At 38.3% G+C, this 10,442-nt stretch overlaps 1 pseudogene; it reads right to left on the reverse strand.

The window, feature by feature from the left end:
• The window catches only part of LOC124991287 (vesicle transport through interaction with t-SNAREs homolog 1B-like), a 57,842-nt pseudogene extending 48,067 nt beyond the window's left edge, over positions 1–9,775 (reverse strand).
• Positions 9,776–10,442: the final 667 nt, after the last annotated feature.

Below are 10,442 nucleotides of genomic sequence, written 5' to 3' on the forward strand. Positions count from 1 at the left end.
GATTTGTATTCCCAGTCAATTGACTCATATTTGTTTTTGACATGATTTGGTTTCTCCTTTATTTGGCTATTCCTTTAGGCTAGCGCCTCCTGTTGCTGATTTGCATCGTTGTTTTTCATCTCTTCCTCATGGAATATTTTGCTGAGAATGTTCTGTAATGCTGGCTTTCTTTTTGTAAATTCCTTTAGCTTTTGTTTATCATGGAAGGATCTTATTTCATCGTCAAATTTGAAGGTAAGTTTTGCTGGGTATAAGATTCTTGGTTGGCATCCATTTTCTTTCAGGGCTTGGTATATGTTGTTCCAGGCCCTTCTGGCTTTTAGGGTCTGGATTGAAAAATCTGCTAATATTCTTATTGGCTTCCCTCTGAATGTAATTTGATTCTTTTCTCTAGCGGCCTTTAAAATTCTGTCTTTATTTTGTATGTTAGGTATTTTTATAATAATGTGCCTTGGTGTGGGTCTGTTGTAATTTTGTATGTTTGGAGTTCTATAAGCCTCTTGTACTTGGTTTTCCATTTCATTCTTCAGATTTGGGAAATTTTCTGATATTATTTCATTGAATAGATTGTTCATTCCTTTGGTTTGTTTCTCTAAGCCTTCCTCAATCCCAATAATTCTTAAATTTGGCCTTTTCATGATATCCCATAATTCTTGTAGATTCTGTTCATGATTTCTTACCATCTTTTCTGTTTGGCCAACTTTGCTTTCAAGATTAAATAATTTGTCTTCAATGTCTGAGGTTCTGTCTTACAGGTTTTCTATCCTATTGGTTATGCTTTCTATGGAGTTTTTAACTTGGTTTATTGTTTCCTTCATTTCAAGGATTTCAGTTTGTTTTTTTTTCAGTATCTCTAGCTCTTTATTAAAATGATCTCTTGCGTCCCGTATTTGGTCTTTTAACTGTTGATTGGTGCAATCATGTAATGCCTGCATTTGTTCTTTCATCTCCTCCTTCAATGCCTGCATTTGCTCTTTCATCTCCTCATTAACTTCCCTGATCGTTTTAATTATGTACATTCTGAACTCCCTTTCTGACATTTCTTCTGCTGTGCTGTCATTGGGTTTTATTGATGTAGTATCTAGGTTTGTTTGGGACATTTTCTTCCCTTGTTTTCTCATATTGGTCAGTTGTCAGTGGGACCCTGAGATATTGCAGTTTTCCGCTATTGGCTTATAGTGTCCCGGTAGATTTCCAGTGTATCACCTCCCAGCCTTCAGTAGCCTGATGTCTTCGAGGAATCTAATAAAGCAGCTCATCCGAAGAAAACTGCCCATAGCCCCCTACTGGTTCCACGGTTTGGAACTGGTTCTGTGCGGAAATGCTCTCACTGTGGGCCTGCACCGTGCAGCTGGCCGTGTGGGAGGAGCCCACTGCCGGAGTGTGGAAGGCTACCTTGGGAAGACTCTAGCTGCCCTGCCCGGCTCCAATAAGCCACCTCTATCTGGGCCTGCCATCCGGGCTGAGCTTTACCCAGTGGGCTGACTCACCCATGGCTCTATTTCAGTCCGAGTCTCTCAATGCCTCCCCTTCTTAACTCCTGGGTTCTGGAGCGACTGGGGGTGCAGTCTCCCTCTAGGCCGCCATCTTGGATCGCCCCGTGAAGAGAGCCTGCAGCTGGAGTGGGCAGAGCCGCCTGAAGAGGTCTCTGGCTGCCCTGCCCTGATCCCAGAGACTGCTTGCGGATCGAGGCTCTCCATTGGTTCGGGGGCTTGTGGCTGGTTCTATGTAAAAAGTCTCTCACTGGGCGGTCAGCTCCGAGAAACTAGCCTTGAACGGCATCTCCCACCGCAGGGGTCCAGACTACTTGGGGAAGTCTCTGGCTGCCCTATCTGGTCCCTGAATCTGCTTGCGTGCTGGAGTACGCTGCGATGCGCTGGCTCCGGGACTCGGAGCTTGTTCTGGTCAGAAAGGCTCTCACTAGCGGGCCAGTTCCGTTCCGAGAACCTGGAGAAGCTGGCTGTGTGGGCGGGGCCCACCGCCAGAGTGCGCAGGGCTGCCTGTGGATGACTCTAGCTGCCCCGCCCGGCTCCGATAAGCCACCTCTATCTGGGCCTGCCACCCGGGCCGCACTTTACCCAGTGGGCAGACTCACCTGTGGCTCTATTTCAGTCCGAGTCTCTCAATGCCTCCCCTTCTTAACTCCTGGGTTCTGGAGCGACAGGGGGTGTAGTCTCCCTCTAGGCCGCCATCTTGGATCGCCCCTTCCTTTAACTTCTGTGAACAATCTAATCAAGCAAATCAATTCCTAGGACCTTTCACAGGAGATGTATAATTTTTTTAATGTTTAAAAAACATTATTTGTGTCTTCCTTATAATTTGTGAAGAAATGTTACACAAGTAATAGAGAAATGCACATAGAAATGTAGTAAAATTATTATAAGAATTTCTTTTTTGTAGGAACCCCATCTTTCATACAGATATTAATAACTTTTTTATCTTTAAATCATGTATATTTTGAGACACAAAGGAAAGGGTGAACAACTTTCAATAAAAAATATCAAAAATAGACAGTATTTGAAAAATTCTCTTTTTATTTTTTTTTTTAAATTTTTTATAAGAAAGAGGTATCTTGAGTTGTCCATTGTAGGAACCATTAACTGCTACAACCTGTATAGTTGAATCTTAGAAACCCGCAAGGAGTGATGGGGGATTAAGAAAGACCAAGGAACACTTATAGAGAGAATTGTCCTCTGATGAAGGACAATGACCCTGAGCTAGGTCATCATGTCTATTATATAGGTTTTATCATCAAAAGGGTTTCTATAAAAACGTTTCTTTAAAGCAGGCAGTCTTGAAGTTTGAAGTAGTTGTAATCAATTATAATTACATCACTATGTCCATAAATCTCTATCCTCAACAGTTGGTGTCTGAACTCAGGGTCAATACTGATAGTCCTGTGCCTTGCACAGAGCCTCCTCAAGCAGGGCATTGCCATAGCAACTGGGCAATCTTGACCTGCATCTTTGCACAGGAAATTCCCAGCACAAGTCAATCAAAGACCATGATCCGAGTGAGTCACCCCTCTCCACAATTAACCATGTAAGTCTGTTTAAATTAAAATTATGCATAATTCAATAAAGTTAGAATTTCAGTTTCTCTGTAATACTAGATATGTTTCAAGTGTTCAACAGTTACTGGGACAGGAAAGATTAATGAGACAATTTCATCTTTGCAGGAGTTCTTTAGGGAAGTGAATGGAACTTTCTCTTTCATTCTATCCACATCAACAGTTTTTAAATGCAAGTACTGTAATTCCCCCATGCCATATATATTATCTAAGAGACTTTAGCATTTCAACATTTGAAGTATAGCTATTTTCACTTTTTTGTGTAATAGAGTTCCTTCCTAGGTAGGGATTTAGGGACAGGGGCTGACTCAGATCCATTCAGGAGTGGGCCTTGTTTTTAGTTTTGTTCTGTTTTTGGTCACCACATGCTTTAAGTTCTTCCGGCATTACATTGTGTTTTGGATGGTGCCTGAACCATTTCTTTTGTTTCTCTTCTATAACAGCTCTGTTTTCCTTGTCACTCTGCAACTTAGAGGTGTTCTTTCTCCACGCTTTTGCCCCATCTCCAATAGTAGACCACAATTTTTTGTTACTTGGCATTTTATCTTCCCAATTCAGACTTAGTTTTAGGTATGTGTTTGAGATTGAGGTATGTCTAGAAAATTGCTAACAGAACAATTGGAACTGAGCAGTTACCTATTTCACGGGTTCTCCAACTTGGAAATGGCCAATTTGCTATTTTCAGTCCTCGGATCTTGTCAGCTAATATAATAAATCCCCTCTTATAACTATATATTTATATATATTCTATTGGTTCTGTTCTCTAGAGAACAATACAGTATTTCATCCCTAGGTCTTGGGAATGAGGGCCCTGCAGTGTTTCTTCCCCATCATTAGTAAAGGATCTGCTATGGTCTGCACCCTGTAGGTAGAAATTTTTCTACTTCTTTCCTCCAGTCGCAATGGGTATCATCAATGCCAGGTTTATCATCCTGCCTCCAGGGGCTTAAAGTTTTTGTTTGCCTAAAAATTAGAAAAGAATGATCTAGATGGCTTTCTAATTATCCTGCAGTGTCTATTCTCTGGATCTCCTAAATCCGCCATGTGTAGGAGGCTTTGTAAGTCATATTGTTAAAAGTCAAGTCAAGGATGGGTATAGATTTCTCCTGTTTCTTTTCTTCCTCTTTTTTTTTTTTTTTTTTTAGTTTGATTTTTCAACAGTTTTTTAATTGACCAATAATAATTTGTATATGGAGTACTGCATGATGTTTTGGTACATGTATACATTTCGGAATAATCAAATCAGGTTAATCAGTATTATCTGTCACCTGTAATATATATCAATTATTTGTGGCTTTGCTCCAGGGTCTTTATTCTCTCAGCTGATCTCCCACTCATTTTAACTAACTGAACATTTTAGGTGAATTACTGTTACCAGTTTGCATGACACCTGGTGTCTGCCTTAAGTAACAAGAACTTACAGTCATGCGTCTCCTTGGCGATGCTTCTCTCTCCTTAGATTTCATGCTAGTTGATAGCTCTGTGACCTTAGGTGTTTGAAAGGATCAAGAAAAGCTATGGTTATGTAGATTAAATAACATTTTTCTTTTATAATGTTTGAGTCGAATTCTTGCCAGATTTTGTATCCTAAGTGGAGATTGGGAGAAAATACATATTAACAATTAAATCATCTATCTTTAATTTTAGATCATTTTCGAATTCTAGGGTAAAATATTATCTTGTCCACACTGTTTTTCTTTCTTTTTCCTTTTCCCTCTGAAATACTTTGTGAGTGTGCGTATGTGTATGTGTGTGTGTGTGGGGAGGGGTTCTAGAGAGTGAACTCAAAAGTGTTCTTCTTTTGAGATATATCCTCAACCCATTTTATTTTTTATTTTGAGACACCAAGCTGTCCAGTTTGCTTCTGAACTTAGAGTCTTCCTTCCTCATGTTGTTGGAACTATAAGTGTGCACCACCACACCTGACTGAATTACTTTTCTTTTTCTCCACTTTTTAAGAAAGCTGTATGTGTGTGTGTGTGAGAAGCAAGTTCACTGAGCATTTATTACCAACTTATCTAAGTCTGTGAGACAGAACACACTCCTGTGCAATAAATTACATGAAGTTATTAGTTATAAGTAGAAAGGAACAAGAGTAGTCTCCTAGGGTTTTTTGAATAGACTCCCTTAGGTTCAGAAAGCTACATCTGCCCCTTTTGCATCTTAGAAGAGAGACCCTGAAAGCAGTTCACCCTGCATCATACAACTTGGGGTCACAAGACTCACTGGGCTAAGGTTCTGGAAAACATCCAGTCCTGGGAGTACCAGAATGGAACCCAGACCTTGGGCAGGATCCCCTTGTCTTGGGGTGTTGTGTTTCTGGCACATATTATAGTTATTCTTGAGGATTATAAACAAAAATATGGGGAAGTGCTGGGTTGGCCCAAGGCTACCCAGAACCCTGACCTGTGTTGGAGTATGATTTTGATTATCGATGTGTGATATGCACATGTTCCTTACAGACATGAATAAATTAGGTTTTTGTTCCTCACTTGATGTTTTCTTATTTTCCTTCTCATCATCCCAATATATGAGCACAGGCACAGCAACACACGCCTGCCCTTTGTATTTCCAATGCTGGGGTTCTCAGAGTCTAGGTCAAAACCTATAGGGAGAGTCCCACATTGCATGCATGTTTTGATTTTTCTTATAGTTCAACATTTATCAGGGAAAGTCAATGCCATTTTAGATATATATCAGAAGTATTTTGTAATATTTTGTATTCAGCATAAATTAACACTTTTTCTGCTGGAATGCTATCCTCAACTTTGCTTTTGTTTTTGCTTGCTTGATTTGGTCATTAGCACTGTGTTGTCTTTGGTGTCAATCAAATGACTTGGTGAATTAATGTGGTTCTGATGAACCAGAACTTATAGTTTTCTTTATTGCTGCTCAAGCTAATACTGGAGAGTATTTTCTAGATTTTATGCACTCACTCCAAAGTGCCCACTTATGGTATTGTGTTGCATTGAGTTCAGGTCAGAGGGAAAAAAAGATGAACCTCATTAAATGACTAGGTGGTCACTCAAACTTAGAGGTTATTTTCCCTAATATATCTGCTTTACATTTAATTTTCAGAGTCCCCAAAAGCATTTTCTGCATTCTGTGCAGATTTTACACTTAAATTCACTGGAGATGTTGAAAGATATGTTTCTCTTATTTGGACCTGTAACACTGATTTTACATTTTAAGAATTTAGAAACACAAGCTGGTCAATAACTCTGTTTTGTTTTGAGGTGATTGCTATGAAAAAGAATCCCATATAATATTATGTTTGATGGTTATTATTCTCAATTTAACCTAAAATAGATGGATTCCTAGACCTGGAATCCTATGTCATTATGTTTTTATCCAGCCAAAGAAGAATCCTTTAATTCCCGATTCATAATATATTTTCTTTTATGTTCTAAGAGAAAGTGATTAAAACATCTGACCTGCAATCTATTTACTCCAAGAGAGGAATGTATCTGGGGAAATAAAATAAGAAGTAACAGGACCTGGTCTAATCTTTCTGTCAATTGTACTTACAAGTAAATAAATTAGCAATGTTTGCTGAGAGAAAGATGCCCCATCTCTGAAATGCTCTTAGGATGATGTCTCTTGCAGACGATACACAGTAAGTGAGACTCATGGCCTGTCTAGGAGGACTAACTCCTGGACAATATCACCTGCGACAATCACTTCTAGCATGTCTAGGCAATGGTTTATAATGTCAGTGATTTCATTTACCCAACCTCATCTATTCTGGACCATGGGTACATCTCTAAGTTTTGAAGAAGGAACCTGGGGAGTCTCCTGCACATACCTCTGCCTCAGCAGAACCCTTAACTATCCTGTTCTTAAAAAGTTGTAGTAAAGCTTGACACTGGTTAAGATCTCTAAATCATGAGACTCTCAATTGACGACCGAATCTTGTTTAGTCACACGTGTTCTGATTCTTTAAAATGTTTTCTCATCATTTTCACCCATTACTTTCTTTTATGATTCCCCACTTTCATTTTTTTCCCCCTTTCATTTTTCAGATTTCATTTTCCTTCACTTGTGTAACTCCTGAGTGATTATTTTTCCCCTCATGAAGGAGAATTTCTCTAGGAGCTTTTTCCTGGTTGGTGTGTCTTTGACACTCATTTAGGACAAAACATATATAAATCTTTAAAAGCACGTTTCCTAACTGCTCCTACAACTGTAGCATGATGTGAAAAGAGAAGGAATGATTGTACACTGGAAAATGTGCTTATTTCAAAATTAGGCAAAAATCACCTAAGTATAATACACAAGAGATAGGAATGATGATGTAGCTCCATTTCTGAGTTTTAATACAAATATAAAATAGAACCTGTATGTTAATAGACACTATATATTTATGATATATGGAGTAGCAATATTTGATCTTCTCATAGAAGTATACTACAAAAATTATAAAGTGTGTTACAATGAAAAGAATCTAATGTATTTAGGAAAAAGAAGAAATGAAAGACACTGTTTATAAATCTTTTAAAGTTTTGACTAAAATTCACAATTAGCTCTTTATTTTTCCTAGCATTCATGTTAGTGTACTTTATAACAGCTTTCTTAGTGCTGAAATTCACATTTTAAAAATTCTTCAGGTAAGAGAATATATTGTTGTCTCACTATTATGTGTGTGTGTGTGTGTGTGTGCATGTGTGTGTGTGTATGTGTGTGTGTGCTGGAGATTGAACACTCCGGGCTTTTAACCATTTAACCACATCCCCAACCCTTTTTATTTTTTATTTTGAGGCAGGGTTTCTCTAAGTTGATTAGAACCTTGCTGAATTGCTGAGGCTGGCTTTGAACTGACAATCCTCCTGCTTCAGCCTCCAAGCCGCTGGGATCTTAGGCTTGTTCAGCCATGCCTGGCTATTGCTATTATATTCAACCACAATTTCGAACTCAGTTAAGGAAGTGAACTAATACCAGTAAAGGAATTCTTTAAAGAGTTAAAACTTGATCCAAAAGTTTCATATTGAACAATTTTACAAAATCGGTACCTTCACAATATTCTCTGTTTCATACACTTCATAAAACCAACTAGCACATTCAAGTTAATACAAATAAATTGGGACTTAATATTCACATTCAATTTAAGTGTATGACATTACAAATATATGTGATATGCAACACTTTCAGGAAATGATTCTTGGTGATATCCCATATTTTATGGTCATTCTCTGATATTTTTATTTCTTCATAAAATAAACACAAAATTTTATACCAAAAAAAGATCCTTTAGCAAATATTAAAAGTTTCACGTGAATTAAAATGTGGGAACTGGCTTTTAGGTATCTTATAAATATAAGGTCATCACAGATAAAAAGAAGTCATGTTCTTTTCAATTATCTGGTATATTATCTTTTGGGGGTGGTTAACAGGTATTGAACTCAAAGGTACTCAGCCACTGAGCCACATCCCCATTTCTTTTTTGCATTTTATTTAGAGACAGGGTTTCACTGAGTTGCTTAGCACCTTGCTTTTGCTGAGACTGGCTTTGAACTGGAGATCGTCCTGCCTTAGTCTCCCAAGCCGCTGAGACTAGATGTGTGTGCCACTGAGCCCAGCCTCTGGTATATTTTCTTTAATAAAGTCTCAAGTATATGTTATACTTTTGCCAAAGTCCAAAGAAATATTTTGCTTGTCACTTGTATCAAGTTTGAGCTATTGATTTATTTTTCACTGCCTGATACTTGGCTGCATGGATCTTGATAATTTGACCCCCATGGATTAATGAATTTAGAACAACTATGTGGGAAGCTTTTTCTGTCCTACAGGTTCTTGTATTATACACCCTGTCTTCTGTGCATTCAAACAGCAAGATCCCACTAAGTAGATTCTCCTGTGGTCTCATTCCATGTCAGTGACTGTCAATTGACTCACTTGCTCCATTTTCTTCTTTATACATGAATGCTTGATACTAAAGTATAGTTTTTTGTTTTTTTTTTTTTTTTTCCCCTTGGTGTCAGGGTTTGAACTCAGGGGCACTCAACCACTGACCCACATCCCCAGCCTTATTTTGTGCATTTTATTGAGAGTCAGGTTCTCACTGAGTTGCTTAGGGCCTTGCTGTTGCTGAGGCTAGCTCTGAACTTGGGATCCTCCTGCTTCAGCCTCTGGAGCGCACACCACTGTGCCTGGATGAAGTACTTATCTATTATTTCTTTTTGCAGCTAGAAGTGATAATAAGATTATTTTATCTTCATATTGTAAGGGGTATCTGATTCCTAGGTTATATCAGTCATCTCATGACAAAGAAGTGGGTGGAGTTGTGATGGATCTTATGCTGCCAATCTAACCTACTCACTGATTTCCTTTATTTTTCTGCTTTGTAAAAAATTATACTTTTGTATTGGAAAACTTTTGAAATTTACTTGTAGCAATCCAGAAATATATAATACTATAGCCACAATGTTGTACGATAGATTTGGAAAACTTATTCCTCCTAAGTGAGATTTCTACCCCTTGCTCAATTCCTCCATTCCTGTCACCCCTTAGCCTCTGGGAACCACTGTTCTCTCTGCTTCCATGACTTTCATTGTTCTAGTTTCAGCATGTAAAGGAGATCATGTAATATTTACCTTTCTGTGTCTGGCTTATTTCGCTTGGCATGTTGTCATGGTTAGCTGCTTTCGGTTCTTGCCTCAAGGCCTGTCTAACAGGGAATGACAGCGTGTGAAAGACATAAAGATACATAGTCTAAGTTTCCTTCAGGAAAGAACTTGTGCATCTTGTGCATCCATTAGTGCTGCTGTCAACAGAATGACTCCCTTGCTCTTTTCTTCAGAGCCACTCTCAGCTTCAGAGCCACTCTGCCTAAGGCCAGGCCCTACTCAGGACATCCTATTTCAAGGACTTAACGGGCTGTGGGTATAAACACCTGTCTATTATAGTCACTCAAGCCACCCACCAAGTCAACAGGCATCTGTTGAAACTGCCTCCCAGATGGACTTTTCCTCTACCCATTCCTTCCCTTCCTCTTCCAAACATGTTCACATTTTCTAATTCAGTTGCCTTCTATTTTATAAAATAATCTTCAAATTTCTGACCTTTTTCTCATTCTTTTTCTTATTTTCCAACAATCTTATGCTTCCGTTTTTTCTTGTACTTTAGTTACATACCTATTTTAAAGGGAAGAGTGTGGAGAAAAGAACATGTACTTAGTTGTCTCTTTGAACTAGAATTTCTTTTTCAAAATTAGATATACTTTATAATAATCATATTAACCATTCTCACTCTGCAATTGAGAATGAAAGCAGAATATTATTCTGCTTAAGTAAATTTATAGAAATATAAGCATTCAGTGAAAGAATGAGAAGTGAAATCTAATTTCACTGAAAAAAAAATACAGTCATTTGTTTTG

This window comes from Sciurus carolinensis, chromosome 8, assembly GCF_902686445.1.
Source record: "Sciurus carolinensis chromosome 8, mSciCar1.2, whole genome shotgun sequence".
Lineage (NCBI taxonomy): Eukaryota > Metazoa > Chordata > Mammalia > Rodentia > Sciuridae > Sciurus > Sciurus carolinensis.